The sequence below is a fragment of the Pseudophryne corroboree genome, chromosome 3 (genome assembly GCF_028390025.1).
Source record: "Pseudophryne corroboree isolate aPseCor3 chromosome 3, aPseCor3.hap2, whole genome shotgun sequence".
Taxonomy (NCBI): Eukaryota; Metazoa; Chordata; class Amphibia; order Anura; family Myobatrachidae; genus Pseudophryne; species Pseudophryne corroboree.
This window is the reverse complement of record NC_086446.1, coordinates 32139768-32163226: the sequence shown is the minus strand read 5'-3', so window position 1 is coordinate 32163226 and position 23459 is coordinate 32139768. Positions and strand designations below refer to the sequence as shown.

General features: G+C 43.0%; 1 pseudogene; it reads left to right on the top strand.

The window, feature by feature from the left end:
* Positions 1-224: 224 nt before the first annotated feature.
* On the top strand, positions 225-343 carry LOC134898422 (5S ribosomal RNA; annotated as a pseudogene).
* The last annotated feature ends 23116 nt before the right edge of the window (positions 344-23459 follow it).

Genomic DNA, 23459 nt, shown 5'->3' with positions numbered 1-23459 from the left:
CATCATACCTGTATTCCTTGACCTGCTCAGTGATACAATATATTCTGCGTAATGCTTACCTTTTGCTCCTACTCTTAAACTTTTCTTATATCAGCGGACTCTCATCTATGATTCACAGGTCAAATCCTGCGTCTAACGTAGACAGCAGATCCGCATTTTGCCTTTCCTCTTAATTCTTTAAATAGGTGCACTCTCATTGGCGAGTCGACTAAATTGCGTCTCACAGTTACTACCATACCCCACCGACAGAGCCCGATCTCGTCCGATCTTGGAAGCAAAACGGTGGTGGGCTGGGTCAGTATCTGTGAGGGGGACCCCCAGAGAATACCCGGTGTTGTAATTAACGACCCATTTCGACCAGATGCCAACAGCAGGATCACCACTTTTCTCTTTCTTTTTTCCTCTTTCTCCTTCTTTTCTATTTTCTCCTCTGTCTTCTTTCTTCTTCTAGATATTCAAACTAAAAAATCAGCTAACTGATTATTTCCAAATTACGGGGGAATCTAATAGGCACCCCCTCATGTGCATATATGTTTGTTAGGATACATACTCCTGATAACGAATGGTCCGGTCAATTATGACCCATTGAGGTCTCATTAAAACAAGCTTCGCTTGTGCTGGTTGGTTAGGAATTGGATGTAGAGCCATAGTGTCTACATCCTCCTACAAGTCTTTTGGTGATAGACTAACCAGAACATTTCCAATTTTTTTTTGTGATAATAACCCCTTTGGGCTTCTTATTCATTTCTGATTATACGAGTACATTTATTGGTATAATTATAATTCTACATGGTGGAATATGAGAGTGAGGATTAATTTTAAAGTGATTTAATAAAAGTTATGTTTTAATTATTAGTCATATAACATAAACAAGAGTGCACCCACACAAGAGTCTTCTGCAAAGTTGTTTTTTCTCAAGATTCTACTAAACTCAGGTGCTCGTTTAATCAGCTCTCAGTTTAACTCATACTTCACCATTGTCGTCTGCTGCAGTTTCACAGTGTTTCAAGTGTTATCTTCACAATTTACAAGTATTCTATTCAGTATTGTATTTTCATTGGTGCTGCAATCAAAGACAATTCTTCACAGCCTTCCAGTTTAACCCTTAAGCTTCAGTCCAAGTATCTACAGTTATTCATTTATGTCTACAATATCCAGTTAACACCCCTTGCACCAGCCATTGCTTCATTTGGACAATTCTTCACAAGCCTGTTTAAACTCAGTTGTATGAACATTTCTTCAATGCATCTTTAAGACTTCGTGCTTATCATTATACCATTCACTGCAATACGTCAGTATATATATGGTGACTAATAATTGTAATTTAACTCCTTACTGGAATTGTTGCCTTTAATAAATATATGAAACAGAACTTTCTTCGTCCTCCCTGCTTTCATCATACACCAGCACCTACACCTCTGGTCCAGGGTTAACGGATTCACAAAAACACTCCGCTCTGACAGTAAGCACTGGCCACATGGATCCGTCGGGTGACCAATTCGCAGGAGGCGGTGCTATGGTAAACATCCTTTCCCGACTGGAATATCAGGAGTCCATACAGACACAAATAGTTCAGTTTATGCAAACTATGGCAGATCGTTTGGAGGCTCTTCATACGGCTATAAAGACACTTCAAGTTCCAGCTCCGGTTGTCTCAGCTTCCGCAATGGTTTCTCCAGTGACGGTGCCTATGTCCCGTTTGCAGTTGCCTTCGCAAAGTAAGTTTGACGGAACCGCAAAGCTTTGCAGAGGATTTCTGAACCAATGCGAGATCCAGTTCGAACTGTTGTCGGCTAGTTTTCCATCAGCCCGTTCTAAGATCGCATATATTATTGCCCACCTGTCCGGTCAGGTCTTGGAGTGGGCGTCACCACTGTGGGAAAGGGGAGATCCTATTCTCTCTAATTATAAAGAGTTTGTATCATCCTTCCGGAAAATCTTCAATGAACCAGGTAGAACCACCTCTGCATCTTTGGAGATTCTCCATCTACGTCAAGGTTTACGTCATGTTAGTCAATAATAAGAATTTACTTACCGATAATTCTATTTCTCGTAGTCCGTAGTGGATGCTGGGGACTCCGTAAGGACCATGGGGAATAGCGGCTCCGCAGGAGACTGGGCACAAAAGTAAAGCTTTAGAACTACCTGGTGTGCACTGGCTCCTCCCCCTATGACCCTCCTCCAAGCCTCAGTTAGGATACTGTGCCCGGACGAGCGTACACAATAAGGAAGGATTTTGAATCCCGGGTAAGACTCATACCAGCCACACCAATCACACCATATACCTTGTGATCTAAACCCAGTTAACAGCATGATAACAGAGGAGCCTCTAGAAAAGATGGCTCACTACAGCAATAACCCGATTTTTTGGTAACAATAACTATGTACCAGTATTGCAGACAATCCGCACTTGGGATGGGCGCCCAGCATCCACTACGGACTACGAGAAATAGAATTATCGGTAAGTAAATTCTTATTTTCTCTGACGTCCTAGTGGATGCTGGGGACTCCGTAAGGACCATGGGGATTATACCAAAGCTCCCAAACGGGCGGGAGAGTGCGGATGACTCTGCAGCACCAAATGAGAGAACTCCAGGTCCTCCTCAGCCAGGGTATCAAATTTGTAGAATTTTACAAACTTATTTTCTCCTGACCAAGTAGCTGCTCGACAAAGTTGTAAAGCCGAGACCCCTCGGGCAGCCGCCCAAGATGAGCCCACCTTCCTTGTGGAATGGGCTTTTACAGATTTTGGCTGTGGCAGGCCTGCCACAGAATGTGCAAGCTGAATTGTACTACAAATCCAACGAGCAATAGTCTGCTTAGAAGCAGGAGCACCCAGCTTGTTGGGTGCATACAGAATAAACAACGAGTCAGATTTTCTGACTCCAGCCGTCCTGGAAACCTATATTTCCAGGGCCCTGACAACGTCTAGCAACTTGGAGTCCTCCAAGTCCCTAGTAGCCGCAGGCACCACAATAGGTTGATTCAGGTGAAACGCTGAAAACCACCTTAGGGAGAAACTGAGGACAAGTCCTCAATTCCGCCCTGTCCGAATGGAAAATCAGATGCAGGCTTTTACAGGATAAAGCCGCCAATTCTGACACGCACCTGGCCCAGGCCAGGGCCAACAGCATGACCACTTTCCATGTGAGATATTTTAACTCCACATATTTAAGTGGTTCAAACCAATGTGACTTTTGGAACCCAAAAACTACATTTAGATCCCAAGGTGCCACTGGAGGCACAAAAGGAGGCTGTATATACAGTACCCCTTTCACAAACGTCTGAACTTCAGGTACTGAAGCTAGTTCTTTTTGGAAGAAAATTGACAGGGCCGAAATTTGAACCTTAATGGACCCCCATTTCAGGCCCATAGACACTCCTGTTTGCAGGAAATGTAGGAATCGACCTAGTTGAAAATTCCTCCGTCGGGGCCTTACTGGCCTCGCACCACGCAACATATTTTCGCCAAATGCGGTGATAATGTTTTGCGGTTATATCTTTCCTGGCTTTGATCAGGATAGGAATGACTTAATCCGGAATGCCTTTCTCCTTCAGGATCCGGCGTTCAACCGCCATGCCGTCAAACGCAGCAGCGGTAAGTCTTGGAACAGACAGGGTCCTTGCTGGAGCAGGTCCCTTCTTAGAGGTAGAGGCCACGGATCCTCCGTGAGCATCTCTTGAAGTTCCGGTTACCAAGTCCTTCTTGGTCAATCCGGAGCCACGAATATAGTGCTTACTCCTCTCCATCTTATAATTCTCAGTACCTTGGGTATGAGAGGCAGAGGAGGGAACACATACACTGACTGGTACACCCACTGTGTTACCAGAGCATCTACAGCTATTGCCTGAGGGTCCCTTGACCTGGCGCAATACTTGTCGAGTTTTATAAACATGTGGAAGACTTCTGGGTGAAGTCCCCACTCTCCCGGGTGGGGGTCGTGTCTGCTGAGGAAGTCTGCTTCCCAGTTGTCCACTCCCGGAATGAATACTGCTGACAGTGCTATCACATGATTTTCCGCCCAGCGAAGAATCCTTGCAGCTTCTGCCTTGCCCTCCTGCTTCTTGTGTCACCCTGTCTGTTTACGTGGGTGACTGCCGTGATGTTGTCCGAATGGATCAACTCCGGGTGACCTTGAAGCAGAGGTCATGCTGAGCTTAGAGCATTGTAAATGGCCCTTAGCTTCAGGATATTTATGTGAAGTGATGTCTCCAGGCTTGACAATAAGCTCTGGAAATTCCTTCCCTGTGTGACTGCTCCCCAGCCTCGCAGGCTGGCATCCGTGGTCACCAGGACCCAGTCCTGAATGTCGAATCTGCGGCCCTCTAGAAGATGAGCACTCTGCAACCACCACAGGAGAGACACCCTTGTGCTTGGTGACAGGGTTATCCGCTGATGCATCTGAAGATGCGACCCGGACCATTTGTCCAGCAGGTCCCACTGGAAAGTTCTTGCGTGGAATCTGCCGAATGGGATTGCTTCGTAGGAAGCCACCATTTTTCCCAGAACCCTTTCATTGATGTACTGAGACTTGGCTCGGTTATAGGAGGTTCCCGACTAGCTCGGATAACTCCCTGACTTTCTCCTCCGGGAGAAACCCCTTTTTTCTGGACTGTGTCCAGGATCATCCCTAGGAACAGAAGACGAGTCGTCGGAATCAGCTGCGATTTTGGAATATTGAGAATCCAATCGTGCTGCCGCAACACTACCTGAGATAGTGCTACACCGACCTCCAACTGTTCCCTGGATCTTACCCTTATCAGGGAATCGTCCAAGTAAGGGATAACTAAAATTCCCTTCCTTCGAAAGAGTATCATCATTTCGGCCATTACCTTGGTAAAGACCCGGGGTGCCGTGGACCATCCCTACGGCAGCGTCTGAAACTGATAGTGACAGTTCTGTACCACAAACCTGAGGTACCCTTGGTGAGAAGGGTAAATTGGGACATGAAGGTAAGCATCCTTGATGTCCTGAGACATCATGTAGTCCCCTTCTTTCAGGTTCGCAATCACTGCTCTGAGTGACTCAATCTTGAATTTGAACCTCCGTATGTAAGTGTTCAAGATTTTAGATTTAGAATTGGTCTCACCGAGCCGTCCGGCTTCGGTACCACAACAGTGTGGAATAATACCCCGTTCCCTGTTGCAGGAGGGGTACCTTGATTATCACCTGCTGGGAATACAGCTTGTGAATGGCTTCCAAAACTGCCTCCCTGTCAGAGGGAGACATCGGTAAAGCCGACTTTAGGAAACGGCGAGGGGGAGACGTCTCGTCGAATTCAAATTTGTACCCCTGAGATATCACCTGAAGGATCCAGGGGTCTAATTGCGAGTGAGCCCACTGCGCGCTGAAATTCATTGAGACGGGCCCCCACCGTGCCTGATTCTGATTGTAAAGCCCCAGCGTCATACTGAGGGCTTGGCAGAGGCGGGAGAGGGCTTCTGTTCCTGGGAACTGGCTGATTTCTGCAGCCTTTTTCCTCTCCCTCTGTCACGGGGCAGAAATGAGGAACCTTTTGCCCGCTTGCCCACGAAAGGACTGCGCCTGATAATACGGCGTCTTCTTATGTTGAGAGGCGACCTGGGGTACAAACGTGGATTTCCCAGCTGTTGCCGTGGCCACCAGGTCTGAAAGACCGACCCCAAATAACTCCTCCCCTTAATAAGGCAATACTTCCAAATGCCGTTTGGAATCCGCATCACCTGACCACTGTCGTGTCCATAACCCTCTACTGGCAGAAATGGACAACGCACTTAGACTTGATGCCAGTCGGCAAATATTCCGGTGTGCATCACGCATATATAGAAATGCATCCTTTAAAATGCTCTATAGGCAATAATATACTGTCCCTATCTAGGGTATCAATATTTTCAGTCAGGGAATCCGACCACGCCAACCCAGCACTGCACATCCAGGCTGAGGCGATTGCTGGTCGCAGTATAACACCAGTATGTGTGTAAATACCTTTTAGGATACCCTCCTGCTTTCTATCAGCAGGATCCTTAAGGGCGGCCATCTCAGGCGAAGGTAGAGCCCTTACAAGCGTGTGAGCGCTTTATCCACCCTAGGGGGTGTTTCCCAACGCACCCTAACCTCTGGCGGGAAAGGATATAATGCCAATAACATTTTAGAAATTATCAGTTGTTATCGGGGGAAACCCACGCATCATCACACACCTCATTTAATTTCTCAGATTCAGGAAAACTACAGGTAGTTTTTCCTCACCGAACATAATACCCCTTTTTTGGTGGTACTCGTATTATCAGAAATGTGTAAAACATTTTTCATTGCCTCAATCATGTAACGTGTGGCCCTACTGGAAGTCACATTCGTCTCTTCACCGTCGACACTGGAGTCAGTATCCGTGTCGGCGTCTATATCTGCCATCTGAGGTAACGGGCGCTTTAGAGCCCCTGACGGCCTATGAGACGTCTGGACAGGCACAAGCTGAGTAGCCGGCTGTCTCATGTCAACCACTGTCTTTTATACAGAGCTGACACTGTCACGTAATTCCTTCCAACAGTTCATCCACTCAGGTGTCGACCCCCTAGGGGGTGACATCACTATTACAGGCAATCTGCTCCGTCTCCACATCATTTTTCTCCTCATACATGTCGACACAAACGTACCGACACACAGCACACACACAGGGAATGCTCTGATAGAGGACAGGACCCCACTAGCCCTTTGGGGAGACAGAGGGAGAGTTTGCCAGCACACACCAGAGCGCTATATATATACAGGGATAACCTTATATAAGTGTTTTTCCCCTTATAGCTGCTGTATTTTTAATACTGCGCATAATTAGTGCCCCGCTCTCTTTTTTAACCCTTTCTGTAGTGTAGTGACTGCAGGGGAGAGCCAGGGAGCTTCCCTCCAACGGAGCTGTGAGGGAAAATGGCGCCAGTGTGCTGAGGAGATAGGCTCCGCCCCCTTCTCGGCGGCCTTATCTCCCGTTTTTCTGTGTATTCTGGCAGGGGTTAAATTCATCCATATAGCCCAGGAGCTATATGTGATGCATTTTTTGCCATCCAAGGTGTTTTTATTGCGTCTCAGGGCGCCCCCCCCAGCGCCCTGCACCCTCAGTGACCGGAGTGTGAAGTGTGCTGAGAGCAATGGCGCACAGCTGCAGTGCTGTGCGCTACCTTGTTGAAGACAGGACGTCTTCTGCCGCCGATTTTCCGGACCTCTTCTGTCTTCTGGCTCTGTAAGGGGGCCGGCGGCGCGGCTCTGGGACCTATCCATGGCTGGGCCTGTGATCGGTCCCTCTGGAGCTAATGTCCAGTAGCCTAAGAAGCCCAATCCACTCTGCACGCAGGTGAGTTCGCTTCTTCTCCCCTTAGTCCCTCGATGCAGTGAGCCTGTTGCCAGCAGGTCTCACTGAACATAAAAAACCTAAAACTAAACTTTTCACTAAGCAGCTCAGGAGAGCCACCTAGTGTGCACCCTTCTCGTTCGGGCACAAAAATCTAACAGAGGCTTGGAGGAGGGTCATAGGGGGAGGAGCCAGTGCACACCAGGTAGTTCTAAAGCTTTACTTTTGTGCCCAGTCTCCTGCGGAGCCGCTATTCCCCATGGTCCTTACGGAGTCCCCAGCATCCACTAGGACGTCAGAGAAATATTAAGTTTCACACGTTGTCTTCAGAGTTAAACTGGAATGAGGAGGCCCTGGTTGCAGCATTTTGGAATGGACTCTCAGAAAGAATCAAGGATGATTTAACCATTCGTGATGTGCCAACTAAGCTGAATTAATTAATTTCCATCTGCAATAAACTTGATCTGCGCTACAGAGAGCGATGTTTAGAGAAATCCAAGGCAGAGCGATCTAGTCCGCGCTATCGTCCCAGACCTTGACAAGATTCTTTTTCATCTGAGTCTCCTGTAATGACAGAGGAGCCTATGCAGATTGGGCGCTCTCGCCTTACAGAGGAGGAACGAATTCGTCGTCGACAGGGTAACCTCTGCATGTACTGCAGGTCCTCCGAACATTTCATTAAGTCTTGCAAACTTCGTCCGTGAAACTCTTGCTCCTACCTTATTCAAGAAAGGTTAAGCTAGGAGTTACCTTGGAATCACGTTCCGGGAAAGAGCCAACTTTGCCTATTCATTTAGAAGCTCCGAGTTCTACAGTTAAAGTTTCAGCTCTCCTAGATTCCGGTGCAGCCGAGAACTTCATCACCTCAGCCTTTGTCATACGATCTAAAGTTCAAACCGTGCCTGTGGAAGTAGCAGTTGCTGTTACAGTAGTGGATGGAAGTCGAATTCCAGACGGCATAATTACTCATCGAACCGTATGTCTCAAGATGAAAGTTGGTGTGCTCCATTCTGAATATATTTCCTTCCTCGTGATTCCCAAAGCCTCTCATGATGTGATACTTGGATTACCTTGGCTGCTGAAACATAATCCACAATTTAATTGGCAAACCATGGAAATTCTTTTGTGGGGTGAATCTTGCACCAAGGACTGTTTAGCTTCGATTATACCCCTCCAGTCAGTCAGTCTTCCCAAGTTACCTTCAGTCTATCAATCTTTTGTGGATGTCTTCAGTCAACAAGCGTCAGACTCCTTACAACCTCATTGCAAATGGGACTGCCCAATCGTTTTGGTGCCGGTGTCAAAGTCAGAAAAATATCAAGCTGCACGTTGCCATATATGCACTTCATGTGTGTGTGCACGCTGCATATTTAATCAAAATAATGTATTTTATAAGTTAATATTCCCCTGAGTTCAGCAAAGTATGGTATATTAAAGATGGCTCTTTGACCTTAGAGATTCCACAAACAATAGTTTGCATGTTTAAAGGGCTTCACATGTTCTTATGCATAGTTAAGGACAGGAATAGTAATTGAAGATTAATTGTATTCCGAATAAATTACACCTAAGAATAGTCAGTTTCTGTCCCGCAGACGGAGTACAATAGCCTTTAATTATACTGAGCTTTGAGACTCAATGAGGAGGGCCAACACCTGTGTTTACGAAATGGGGCTGGATTTGTCTCCAGAAGAATGATTGCTGAGATGTCATTGTCTCAACTGAAAGTGGACAGTGAGACAGTATTCGCCAAACAATAGCTTCCCACAAGACAGGAATTTGTTAGTCATCACCCAACGATTTCTGTGAAAGACACACACTTCCTGTGGTTGACACCCCCCCACAGCTGTAATGCAGGTATGAGATACCCACTGGAAAACACAGGGCCACTCACTCACTCAGAACCAAGCTGGCATCCAGAAGAAATGGCTTGCTTATCACCAGGCTCCAAGCGAAAGGCTAAGTATTGAATCCACATGGCTGATTGGCATAGAATAGTTTAAAGTAGTTGTGAAATGATTGGTATTGAATAGTTAGTGGAGATACAAATGGCTTAAGGTTAATGAGGCTTGTGCAGTTGTGTGATTGTTATGTGTTGGTGATAATACTCTATGAAATCTGTAATGAATTGGAACAGTAGACAATCTGTAGCATAGCATTCCTGGTATACATTTATGGTTGGTGATTTATAACAGATTATAGTAGTTTTACATGATGCATCTTGCTGAAGGTTTGAAGTCAAAGCATACTTCCTTTTGTTACTGTAGTCATGTGCTTGTAGCAATGGCATGCTGGGATGTGTGGTTACATTGTGATCTGGTGATTCATATAACATGGACTGTAGGCAATAAACGAAGTTGGTTTAAAATTGTGAAATTGAATAAGATGGTTCTAGGAAGTTGGATTGGAATGTGGAATATAATTAGTTGGTTTGTAGAAGATGGCTGCTGCTGGGTGTTTTCCCCTCCCCCTTTGAACCATGTGCTGCAGTCTTTGGAATCATGGGAGTTTTCCCAAAATGGAGTCTAGCTTCTGTCCCATGCGGTATTGTAGGGTTGTGTATATAGGGACAGCCAGTATGGGTAAGCTCAAGTATTTTCTCCACAAAGATTCTCAGCATTGACTAACTGCGCAGCGATTGTTCCTCACATGTGTAAGTTTCTCTGCAGCCATATAACCATATTGTCTTATTGTTATTGTTAGCCATTCTCTCTCCCCCTCTCTCTCCCCTCCCCCTTAAACGTACTTGTGTCTTTATTGTATTATATGTTAGTTACTTGGTTAGATATTCTATGTTATTTTGGTAGTGTATAGCTTATATTGTATTATTCTTTTTGAACGTTCATTCTCTCACTAAAGGCGTTAGAACCTTAGACCGGTATTTGATTGATTATTATAAATGCATAAAGGTTCTCAGAGCGTCATAGTCGCTCATACAGCTTTTAAGCTAACAAGGTTACACTGCATTACATCTACACATTATCACTGCACAAATGTTTACAGTATAGGTACATTCCTTAAGGTATAGTTAAGGGCGTACCCTTGCGGTACTTTTTGCGCCAATTGCGTACTGTGTTCTTTAACCTTTAACGTGTTTTTAATAGGACAAATATTATATACATTGTCAATTGGGGGCTCTCCTCTGGTCTTCACATATCTGCACTAGGTAACTTTAGCAGACATTATCGATCAGCAAAAGGCGGGAAGGGGCTATCCCTCGCAGTGCTGACCAGATAAGCGCCTGCTTCACTTAGTAAGGAGTGCTGAGGGAATTCGGGAACTGGAAGGTAAGAACAGTACGTTATGGTCTTTGAAAATCTGTTTTTTTATTTCTATTTGGTGCCAACTACACACGCAGATTGGATGGTTTGTCTGTTTAAATAGGTTTAAAATTATTTTTAATCGCTCTGCATAGCGTGATAACTTTAGGAGTTTGAATGATGACTTTCTTTGTGACAAGAAGCAGCATGGTCTGTCCACCATTTTGTGTGGCCCTCATGGAGGTGAAAGGGGGAGGAGCAGCGGCCATTTTGGGAAGGTCACATTTTTTTTTCCTCCTAAGCGGCTGATTTTCAGTTGACTCAGGAAATAATCAGCCATCCATTGTCAAAAAAAGAAATCATCATTTAATGAGTTTTTTTTTATGCATTCATTTAATCTATATCATAGTCAATCATAAGTAATAGTGATTGGTACTTATATGTAATATCTATATGCGTGTGCTTACATCAATGTATGTTATTAGATTAAATTTAGAATTGCATGTTCATTTGTGTAGTTTTCACATCTCACCTTCCTGTTTGCCATTTGCATTGATAACGTGCTAAGAGAGATTTGTCGCTATTAATAGTTAAAGAGTAAAAGTAATACATTAAGGGGTAAATTGTAAAGCATGCACACAGCTCTGCCTAAGGATACAAGGAGAGATCTGTGTGGTGCTCGGTAGATGATCGAGGATCACCTACATTGATAAACGTGTTAATTGTGTTACGGTGGATATCTGCCTTGCGTACACGTGTCTCTAACAAAAGGCTGAGACCCGCGTGCGAAACCCAAAGGCCGACGCACGCAGCGTATATTACGCAACGGAGCGTCTGGGTACGCCCACGTAACAAATCACACGATAGTGTTATTTTAAACAGGCGAAAAGGTGGCAACGCGATAAATAGCGCAAATCGATTTTAGTGTCCGAAATTTAAGCTAATAGATCCTTCTCCAATTTACGACTCATCTGGTCTAAAGGGAAGAAATTTCTGAGCAGAAATAGAAAGAAATAGAAACAAAAGTCAAGTGTACATGTGGTGAGTGAGTGTTTGCATATATATAAGTTTCTACAATTTTTGGGATTGAACCACAGGAAATCATCGAGTTCTCGTGAAGTACATACGTGTAAGTGACATACATGGTGGCTAGGGAGGCATCCCTTGTTAAACATATAAAGAGCATTAGAGTGTAGCAGACCAGGAGGTCATACTGTAGCAGACCAGGAGGTCCGGAACAGACCAGGAGGTCTAGGTACAGCAGACAAAGAAGTCCGCTATAGAGACAAGTAGCCCAACACCAGGAAGGGTTGGTGCGGAACCCATATAGGCCATAAAGCTCAGGCTGAAGGAATTCGCAGCTGCTAAATTTCGATTCCACTGGTCGCTCCGCACATAAGATTAGTTGCTTATGTGCTGAACGATTGTACCGCACGTGATTGTGTGCATTAGTTAGTAATTTGACCCAGTACCATTTGCGTACGGAAGGGGTCATAAACGCTATTTGTACATTCTAACGTGATTTGTGTAATTTTTTAAGGGAAGTTCGCTGGTCACTCAGGAATTATCCAACAACCAACAGTTACTGGAAAGGGTTAATGCTCTTCGGATCACACTCGCATGTTCCAGTAAACAAAGGTTCATAGGGGCCCTGGGTCGAGTACGCCAGCGCTAAAACAGTGTGTAGGCGTATTGGTCGGCGTGGGCAAGTGAGTGGGGTACTCGGTAAACCGCCACCGTCAGCCTATCTTGAACATCTTGGTTTTTGTAAGGGTTCGCTGAAGACCCTGATATAAAGGTCAGAGGTAGTGCAAGCAACACCTGCAAGCTATGGGGGCCAGTTGTTCAGGTAGGGGGCGATCAACCTCGGTTCGGGTTGATTTAGTAAGCCGACCAATCGGGTCGGCAAGGTATGTAATGTGTGAAAAATACGGTTCACACACACAGGTTTTATGTGATGAATGGGAAAGAATGACTGTGCATGAAGGGGAGAAGTTCCCAAGAGTAGGTAGTTTTAGCCCAGATGTGTTACAAAACCTAAGGAGAAGGATATGTCTCATTAAATCAACAAAGAGACGGATCAAACATTATGATTATTTACAGTTATGGCAACACAAAGGTGAAATACAAAGAAATTTAACTTACATATCAAACTCTCATCTTGGGAAGAGAGACATGGCAGTGGAGAGGATTGTGGTTGCAGAGAAACTTACACAATGTTGTACGATAAAAATGCACTTAGTAACTGTATTAAGAATGAAAGTAACAAATGTAATAATGTTTATAAAAATGAAAGTGTAAAAAAATTACAAATGTTAACCCGTGCAAGTCGCACCCCATGTCAAACTTCCCTCAGGAATACGAGCAAGAAAGTGAGCCCAGCACGATGTCGGCACCTCTCCCAGCAGCCATCACACAAGACATCCAGGTGGACGCGACCAAATCGGTAAAGGCAATAATCAAACCCCCTAACGGAGGGTCAGGTGAGGTCGTGTCCACAGGTACGTACAATGTTATATACCACACACAAACAAATGTACCCCATATTGTAAGACCAACACAAGGTGATGTAATTGAATTTAATCCTGTCAGGGTGAACACAATATATTAAAACAAATGTACACTACAGGAAAGTAGCAGTTTAGGTGTTAATAAATGGTTTAAAGGAAGTATTAAGAACGAGTATACAAGCCTCTCTACCTAACTGAAGAAATAACTCAGTAACTGCATTAAGGAACTCCGCTGTTGGGCATGAGCAAAACATCATCAAGCACAGGGAAAACAAAGAAGCCTCAGATCCCTGTGGGTAAGTCAAAGGTGAAAAGGTGTTATAATTGCCAGAAGGAAGGTAATGTTGCACGAGATTGTAGGTCTAAAAACACACACAAGGTATATACACCCCCTAGACAACGACATGACCATAATAGTCAAAGAACCAGAGAAACACAGGAAGAGCGGTTGATGGCGATGGGCATCCAAGCATTAGAGGAGACATCAAATCAACCAAAACCCCAGGCCATTGGCACATGGAGGAACTCAAGGATTTGTTTTCTGTGTAAAAGAGAAGGGCATTATGCCAGTAACTGTAACAGCCCACATAAAGTCAGACCCCCTAGACATGAAAATGAGCAAAATTATGACACACCAAATTATAATCAGGGATCATATAGGAAGAATTTTGGGCCACACCCATAATATATAGTCAGGAAAGGGGATCACTAGGACTGATGGTAAGCCTGAGGTATAGTTAATAAATTGGGAGGTCATTCCCTGAAGACACAGGATTGACCGGGTAAAACGTTGTAATGTACCTGTAAAGTGTTTTTTTCCCCATCTCTGACGTTCACCACAACAGCTCCAACATCACCTGGCTATTTGGTCCTTGCAGAAGTCTACCAAACCCCAGTATGACCTGCCAGCATCGATGTATCCTGGCCAGATACAGAGTGTAGGTATGGAAATGCTGGTGGGAGAGACTATGCAAGGATACCATTGGACATGTAGATGGGACAGCCTAATGGTGAACGGAAGATCTGACAATGTTTTTTTTCTGTTGTTGTTTATTGTTGATATATGTGATGCATATATATATGAACGGTTCTCTCTCTCTCGTTGTTTTTTTTCTCTCTCTCTCTTCTTTCTCATGTTCTCATAACGTTACAGATGGTATGTCACACATTAGTTGGACAAATGGTAATGCAAGATTTATTCTCCTTACAGAAAGAGCGCTGAGCTAGAAGAAATATTGTATCACCAGAATGTTTAGAAGACTGAGAGACAGCACCTTTGAGATGACAGCAGAACAAGAAGAACAACAAGACTAGAGAACTAATTATCGTAACAAGTTTCTCTCCCCCTCAAACTGTTTTCCTGTACCCCCATTACAAACTTCTCCGTTTCCTCCTATAAGATGGACTTGCCCCAAGAGACTGTGATCCGGATTTTCCTGTTGACCATGATGTTGACCAGAGCAGTCTGTTTCGGTGAGAGTACCAGTGAGGTCGAGAAAGGATCCAGAATGGGTTTCTGATGACTGAGACGGAGGTGTAAATTTCCAATAGCAACACAATCACCGAGCAAAGGCGAGTACCGGAAACGATCTAGCAGCCATGTTATTTGTAAACATTGTGAAGGATTGTTAGCTGAAAAGAAAACTGTATCTGTAGACTCTGTGACAGTGTAGTAGAGGATGGGTGCATCAAGAAATGTCAGTCCAGTTTTAACATTAACATGGACCGGCATCCATTGAGTGACTATCACTCCTTAGTGGGTAAATTGTTAAATCAGACAGATTGTTGGGTATGCTCTCAAGTACCTCAAGGCCACAGCAAGCCAGGACTAGTACCATTTCCTTTAACGATAGGGGAGGTACTTGAGTTAAGTGGTGGGAGACCGGTGGACAAGAGGTTTAATATCTCTAGTCCTCCTAGTTGAAGCTCCACCAATATCATGTGGATAGATCCCTAGTATGTTTTAACATTTCCAATCCCCGAAAGCCGGGAAATTGGGAAGTGTCATGGAATAACAAAACCATGACCTTTTCACATAGAGCCGATAGAATGCCTACAGATACAGAACTTATACGCCACATAGCCGGTAGGGAAAAATCTTTCCGATATAGGTATACCCTAGGAAATAGGATCATGAGAGTTGGAGAGGTATCACCAGGATACTGTGCACATATCATACAAACAGATACGTGTACTAGACAGATGGGAGAATTAGGGTTAGGAGATTTCACATGGAAGATGTGTAATATGGTTATGTCCTACTCTGTCCCATATGTTCTCCCCGATGATGCATATTTCATATGCGGGAGGAAGGCGTATAAGTGGCTTGCCCCAAATTCTGAAGGATTGTGTTATATTGGAAAAGTACTGCCTGAGGTAATGACTGTATCACATACCAAAATGAAAGATATACACCGTGGTGCCCAAGCTCCTTATACTCACACTCATTACGAGCACGTCGTTAAAAGGCAACTGACAGAAAGGACAGAGCACCCGGCCTCTGATCTGATCCATGAATCCACCGGGATTCAGGTTCTACTTGCGTTAGATTTCACTCGCACCGCTAGAGGAGTGCTGAACTATAGATATATATCCGCGCTTGCAAATTTATTAGACAATATCACAGAAATGTATGACGACACTTTTAGATATACCGGAAGAGAGCTCCAAGCTTATAAAACAGAACTGGTTCAGCATAGGATGGTTCTTAATTATCTCACGGCAGTGACAGGCGGATATTGTGTCACACTGGCAACGCAGTACGGCGTGAAATGCTGCACTTATATTACGAATAGTACCGAGGACCCGGTCGAGGTCATAGACCAAAAGATGGACGATATTCTCCAATTAAAGTGGGAATTTCGCAGGAGACACAATCTCACCCTTGCTGCTGTGGGTAATGAGCTGACTGGTTGGGTGTCATGGTTGAACCCGCAAAATTGGTTCTCTGGTTTAGGAGAATGGGCTCAAGGAGTCATAATGGATGTAGGGAAATTTCTTCTATGTATCTTAGGTGTTGTCATATCGATTGGCTTGATATTTAGATGCGGTCAGGCTTTAACGAAGTGCAAACGGAGTACCAGGGTAATGAGTCTAAGGAGTGAGGAAATTGTAATTCCAATGGATTTGATCTATGACCCAACGATAGAGACAATGATGTGATGAAAATGTGATTCTACGGTACGTTTCTTTCACCTGTTTCTCCAAGATAAAAAGACCCGCTTGGAAGAGGAATTTGATGACCTTATATACAGACAACAGATGGATTAAAGAAGAAGTTTGACAACCTTGTACACAAACAACAGATGGACTATGTCATAGACCCCCAGTTTCCCTAGAAATTTTAAATTTACGCTAGCCCAACTTTTTTTTGTAAGTCTATGGACATTGACAAGGCTTTTTGCATACCGTCAATAGCAAAAGCCCAAAGGAGACTTCAGACAAGACCTCAATCGGCAAATGTATATTAAACTCACATAGTTTATCAATGCATTTACCATAAGTGTTCTTTATCTTCATCTCTACAACCTTCAGGTAACAACACACATAGTCGATAGGGAATACAGGCACAGATATCAGCATTCACATATTCCCCCATTCATGTATCATCAACTAAAATGTGCTCCCCCATTTTGTTGCAACCAAAAGCCGAAAAGAGCTCGGTAAAGTTTGACAGCCCATCCACAGACCCGTACCACGGGATAAGAAGGAATTCAAATGTATACTTCGCAATACCTCGAAGCTTGATTTAAAACACGTACGGCACGATGATACATGACCCCCCAAACATGGATTCATACATACATACTTTTACTATTTCACTAGGTCATACCTTTTTCCTACCTTCTTCTCTCCTCCCTTACCCAATCATAGAAATGTATTTACATATGACACATATTTTTCTCTTTTTGAAATGTTTTAGGAAGTGGCAGTTATTGGTGACTGCCAAAGGGTGGACTGTCAAAGTCAGAAAAATATCACGCTGCACGTTGCCATATATGCACTTCATGTGTGTGTGCACGCTGCATATTTAATCAAAATAATGTATTTTATAAGTTAATATTCCCCTGAGTTCAGCAAAGTATGGTATATTAAAGATGGCTCTTTGACCTTAGAGATTCCCCAAACAATAGTTTGCATGTTTAAAGGGCTTCACATGTTCTTATGCATAGTTAAGGACAGGAATAGTAATTGAAGATTAATTGTATTCCGAATAAATTACACCTAAGAATAGTCAGTTTCTGTCCCGCAGACGGAGTACAATAGCCTTTAATTATACTGAGCTTTGAGACTCAATGAGGAGGGCCAACACCTGTGTTTACGAAATGGGGCTGGATTTGTCTCCAGAAGAATGATTGCTGAGATGTCATTGTCTCAACTGAAAGTGGACAGTGAGACAGTATTCGCCAAACAATAGCTTCCCACAAGACAGGAATTTGTTAGTCATCACCCAACGATTTCTGTGAAAGACACACACTTCCTGTGGTTGACACACCCCCACAGCTGTAATGCAGGTATGAGATACCCACTGGAAAACACAGGGCCACTCACTCACTCAGAACCAAGCTGGCATCCAGAAGAAATGGCTTGCTTATCACCAGGCTCCAAGCGAAAGGCTAAGTATTGAATCCACATGGCTGATTGGCATAGAATAGTTTAAAGTAGTTGTGAAATGATTGGTATTGAATAGTTAGTGGAGATACAAATGGCTTAAGGGTAATGAGGCTTGTGCAGTTGTGTGATTGTTATGTGTTGGTGATAATACTCTATGAAATCTGTAATGAATTGGAACAGTAGACAATCTGTAGCATAGCATTCCTGGTATACATTTATGGTTGGTGATTTATAACAGATTATAGTAGTTTTACATGATGCATCTTGCTGAAGGTTTGAAGTCAAAGCATACTTCCTTTTGTTACTGTAGTCATGTGCTTGTAGCAATGGCATGCTGGGATGTGTGGTTACATTGTGATCTGGTGATTCATATAACATGGACTGTAGGCAATAAACGAAGTTGGTTTAAAATTGTGAAATCGAATAAGATGGTTCTAGGAAGTTGGATTGGAATGTGGAATATAATTAGTTGGTTTGTAGAAGATGGCTGCTGCTGGGTGTTTTCCCCTCCCCCTTTGAACCATGTGCTGCAGTCTTTGGAATCATGGGAGTTTTCCCAAAATGGAGTCTAGCTTCTGTCCCATGCGGTATTGTAGGGTTGTGTATATAGGGACAGCCAGTATGGGTAAGTTCAAGTATTTTCTCCACAAAGATTCTCAGCATTGACTAACTGCGCAGCGATTGTTCCTCACATGTGTAAGTTTCTCTGCAGCCATATAACCATATTGTCTTATTGTTATTGTTAGCCATTCTCTCTCCCCCTCTCTCTCCCCTCCCCCTTAAACGTACTTGTGTCTTTATTGTATTATATGTTAGTTACTTGGTTAGATATTCTATGTTATTTTGGTAGTGTATAGCTTGTATTGTATTATTCTTTTTGAACGTTCATTCTCTCACTAAAGGCGTTAGAACCTTAGACCGGTATTTGATTGATTATAAATGCATAAAGGTTCTCAGAGCGTCATAGTCGCTCATACAGCTTTTAAGCTAACAAGGTTACACTGCATTACATCTACACATTATCACTGCACAAATGTTTACAGTATAGGTACATTCCTTAAGGTATAGTTAAGGGCGTACCCTTGCGGTACTTTTTGCGCCAATTGCGTACTGTGTTCTTTAACCTTTAACGTGTTTTTAATAGGACAAATATTATATTCATTGTCACCGGGCAAAACACCTCCTAGGGGGGCGAGTTTATCCACTGTCCATCCCAGAGACTCAAGCTATGTCTGATTATATACAAGATAATTTAACCAAAGGATTTATTAGACCATCTTCCTCACCTGCAGGAGCCGGATTTTTCTTTGTTAAGAAGAAAGATGGTGGCTTACGACCATGCATAAATTATCGCGGACTTAATGAGATCACTTTGAAGAACAAGTACCCATTGCCGTTAATTCCAGAATTATTTGACCGGGTAAAGGGAGCTACGTGTTTACAAACTTAGATCTTTGTGGAGCCTAAGATTTTAACCGCATCCGTGCAGGGGGCGAATGGAAGACTGCCTTTAATACCCGGGATGTGCATTACGAATACCTTGTAATGCCTTCTGGTCTTTGTAATGCTCCTGCAGTTTTCCAAAGCTATGTGAACACATTTTTTTGAGATCATCTCTACAAGTGTTTAGTAATGTACTTGGGTGATATCTTAATATTCTCCCAGGATCTGAAGTCTCACCGTCACCAAGTTAAAGAGGTACTGACCCGCCTGAGGAAAAATCGACTATATTGTATGTTGGAGAAGTGTACATTTGAAGTATCTTCTAGACCGTTCCTTGGTTACATTATTTCCGGATCAGAGCTATGTATGGATTCTGTAAAGGTACAAGCTATCCGAGACTGGTCCACTCCTACAACTCTCAAGGGGATTCAGAGATTCCTTGGCTTTGCTAATTTTTATAGGAAATTCATTAAGAATTACTCTACGTTGACTGCTCCCATCACAGCCCTGACTCACAAGGGAGCAAATCCTACGAACTGGTCTTCTGAAGCAATCAAAGCCTTCTCCGATTTAAAGCAAGCCTTTGTGTCAGCCCCCTTTCTTCGACAGCCAGATTTGAACCGTCCCTTTCTAGTGGAGGTAGACGCATCTACGGAAGCAGTGGGAGCTGTGTTGTCACAAGTCTTTGAAGATAAAAAAGTCCGTCCCTGCGGATATTTCTCCCATAAGTTCCTACCGGCCGAACGTAATTATGCAATTGGGGAGCAGGAATTACTTGCCATCAAATTGGCGTTTGAGGAGTGGAGATACCTTTTAGAGGGAGCACAACACCCCACTACAGTATATACTGATCATAAGAATCTTCTTTATCTGCAGTCGGCTCAGTGTTTGAATCCACGACAAGCTTGATGGGCTTTTTTCTTCACCCAATTTAATTTTAAGCTCACCGATCGTCCAGGGTCTCAAAACAAAAAAGCAGATGCCCTTTCTCTGTCTTTTAATTCTTCTGAATCAAATGATGCTACCATGAATCTAGCCATTGTGAGTCCTATGTCCTTTCTGATGACTCAAACTTCTCCGGTCCCAGTTCCTCCGCCTGGCAAAACCTTTGTCGCCACAAACCTTCAAAAATAACTACTTACTTGGGCTCACTCTTCATCTTTCATTGGTTATCCTGGGGACCTAAAGACTCTCAAATTTATTCAACAGTCTTACTGGTGGCCACGTCTCAAAGCCGATGTTCAAGAGTTTATAGCAGCATGTCCTAAATGTGGCCAACATAAGAGTCCAGGTTTGTTACTTCCGTTATCTATACCCAAACAACCGTGGACTCATATCTCAATGGATTTTGTGACCGACTTACCTCCATCAAAAGGGCGGAATACCATTTGGGTGATCGTGGATCGATTTTTCAAAAATGGTGCATTTCATTCCATTAACTGGATTACCATCAGCTCCTTCACTAGCCAGATTGTTCATTTCTGAGATCTTTAAGTTGCATGGCCTTCCTCAAGAGATCATCTCCGATAGGTGAAAACAGTTTGTAGCCAAGTTTTGGAGGTCGTGAACAAATAAAGTAAGTGCAATAGGGTGCGCTAAATGCGGAAATTGGTGAACAGATCTGGTCGACCTTTGTGTGTAATATTAAAAGTTGATACTTCCCTTGATATCACCTATATGCATATACTTCTTGAGTCCGTTCCACATATAAAAGAAAATAAATAGATGCATATAGTGTAGTATATTTAAAATGAGACAAAATTTAATCCAATCAATTCTCAGATTTATACATAAAAAGATGCACAAAAAAATGCAGAATTTTAATTCCTAAAAACACTTATTTTTCTCCCAAATGATGGGTAATAAAGGTGGAGGATTACCAGATGAAAGTGATCAGTGAGCGTATAAGATGTAACCTTAGGGTAACTGGCTCCAGAACCGGGTTCCCTCGTCCACGTCCCAATCGTCTGGTCAGCCTTACACCTGCTGGTAATTCAATGGGTACTCCACTCTCCTGCTGCTACGCGTTTCGGGAATGTCCCTTCATCAGGCAGTGAGAGTGAAGTGAAAAGTTTGCCTTTTTGTACCCTCAGTCTGGATTACTTCCAGGTTAAAGGTCAAAACTTAAAACAATGATTAACATATACCAAACAATGTTAAAAGGTTTACCTATATGAAAAATCCATAATTAAAAATGCATAATCAATGGCAGGACTGACAATGTTTAAAAGCCAGAATACAGAAAATCACATTATATTGACCGGAAGTGACGTTAGCGTGACCTCCGGTTTTTTCTATAATCAATAACATGTAAAATGAACCTCATAAATTTATACAATAAGAGGGAGTCCAGGCTTATCCAAACTGTTTAACAGTTCTTATTTGTCAGAAGTTCTACAAGCGTGTGGGGAGAAGTTCCGTTTTTCGATGTTGCTGGAACGCATTTGGAACGCAAAGTGACTTCCGGCGGCATACTTCCGGTCCGGTGGAACGCATTTGGAACGCATCAGGTCTTTAGTGATGTACTTCCGGTTGCGGCAATCAGCGTATAGAAGCGGAATAACTTCTTATTATGAAATTACCCTGTTCATTTGTGTCAACTAGAGTCCATTAACTTCTATATATGCTAGACAGAGGACAACAATCGTCCAAAATTCAAAAGTTTTTTTCATGCTGGTATTTCGTGTATTTCGGTTCCATTTTACTTGTGGGCTACCATGCCCATACTGCAAACTTAAATGAAATAGCAATTAGACTCTTTTTACGTATTAATAATTAATGATTAACACTAGCCAGCTTATAGAGACAATTATGAGAGAGAAGGAAGTGAAAAACAGTTCAAGAATTATACCAGAATATTCCGCTTCTATACGCTGATTGCCGCAACCGGAAGTACATCACTAAAGACCTGATGCGTTCCAAATGCGTTCCACCGGACCGGAAGTATGCCGCCGGAAGTCACTTTGCGTTCCAAATGCGTTCCAGCAACATCGAAAAACGGAACTTCTCCCCACACGCTTGTAGAACTTCTGACAAATAAGAACTGTTAAACAGTTTGGATAAGCCTGGACTCCCTCTTATTGTATAAATTTATGAGGTTCATTTTACATGTTATTGATTATAGAAAAAACCGGAGGTCACGCTAACGTCACTTCCGGTCAATATAATGTGATTTTCTGTATTCTGGCTTTTAAACATTGTCAGTCCTGCCATTGATTATGCATTTTTAATTATGGATTTTTCATATAGGTAAACCTTTTAACATTGTTTGGTATATGTTAATCATTGTTTTAAGTTTTGACCTTTAACCTGGAAGTAATCCAGACTGAGGGTACAAAAAGGCAAACTTTTCACTTCACTCTCACTGCCTGATGAAGGGACATTCCCGAAACGCGTAGCAGCAGGAGAGTGGAGTACCCATTGAATTACCAGCAGGTGTAAGGCTGACCAGACGATTGGGACGTGGACGAGGGAACCCGGTTCCGGAGCCAGTTACCCTAAGGTTACATCTTATACGCTCACTGATCACTTTCATCTGGTAATCCTCCACCTTTATTACCCATCATTTGGGAGAAAAATAAGTGTTTTTAGGAATTAAAATTCTGCATTTTTTTGTGCATCTTTTTATGTATAAATCTGAGAATTGATTGGATTAAATTTTGTCTCATTTTAAATATACTACACTATATGCATCTATTTATTTTCTTTTATATGTGGAACGGACTCAAGAAGTATATGCATATAGGTGATATCAAGGGAAGTATCAACTTTTAATATTACACACAAAGGTCGACCAGATCTGTTCACCAATTTCCGCATTTAGCGCACCCTATTGCACTTACTTTATTTGTTCACTGTCTCATATTGGTACAAGGGATTACCACTGGTGCAAAGGGGTTGCTGCTTGTTGCTTTGGCGCCATTCGTGTTCTCTATAAATTCTTTACACTAAAGTTTTGGAGGTCGCTTTGTTCATCTTTAAACATTAAGTTGAATTTTCGTTCGGCATATCATCCCCAGACAGATGGACAAACGGAGAGTAAATCAAGCTCTTGAAACCTTTCTCCGGTTATACATATCTTCCTCACAGGATGATTGGATTGACTACCTTCCATTGGCAGAATTCGCTCATAATCTCTTTCATTCGTCTTCAGAATCTACACCATTTTATACTAACTTTGGTTTTCATCCTTGTGTGCCAGAGTTCCATCCGTTGCCAGCTCAAGTGGTTCCAGCAGCAGATCAAGTGCTTAAACGTTTGTCTAGAATCTGGAGTTGTGTGCGCAAATCGTTGATTAAATCCTCTTTTCATTATAAATC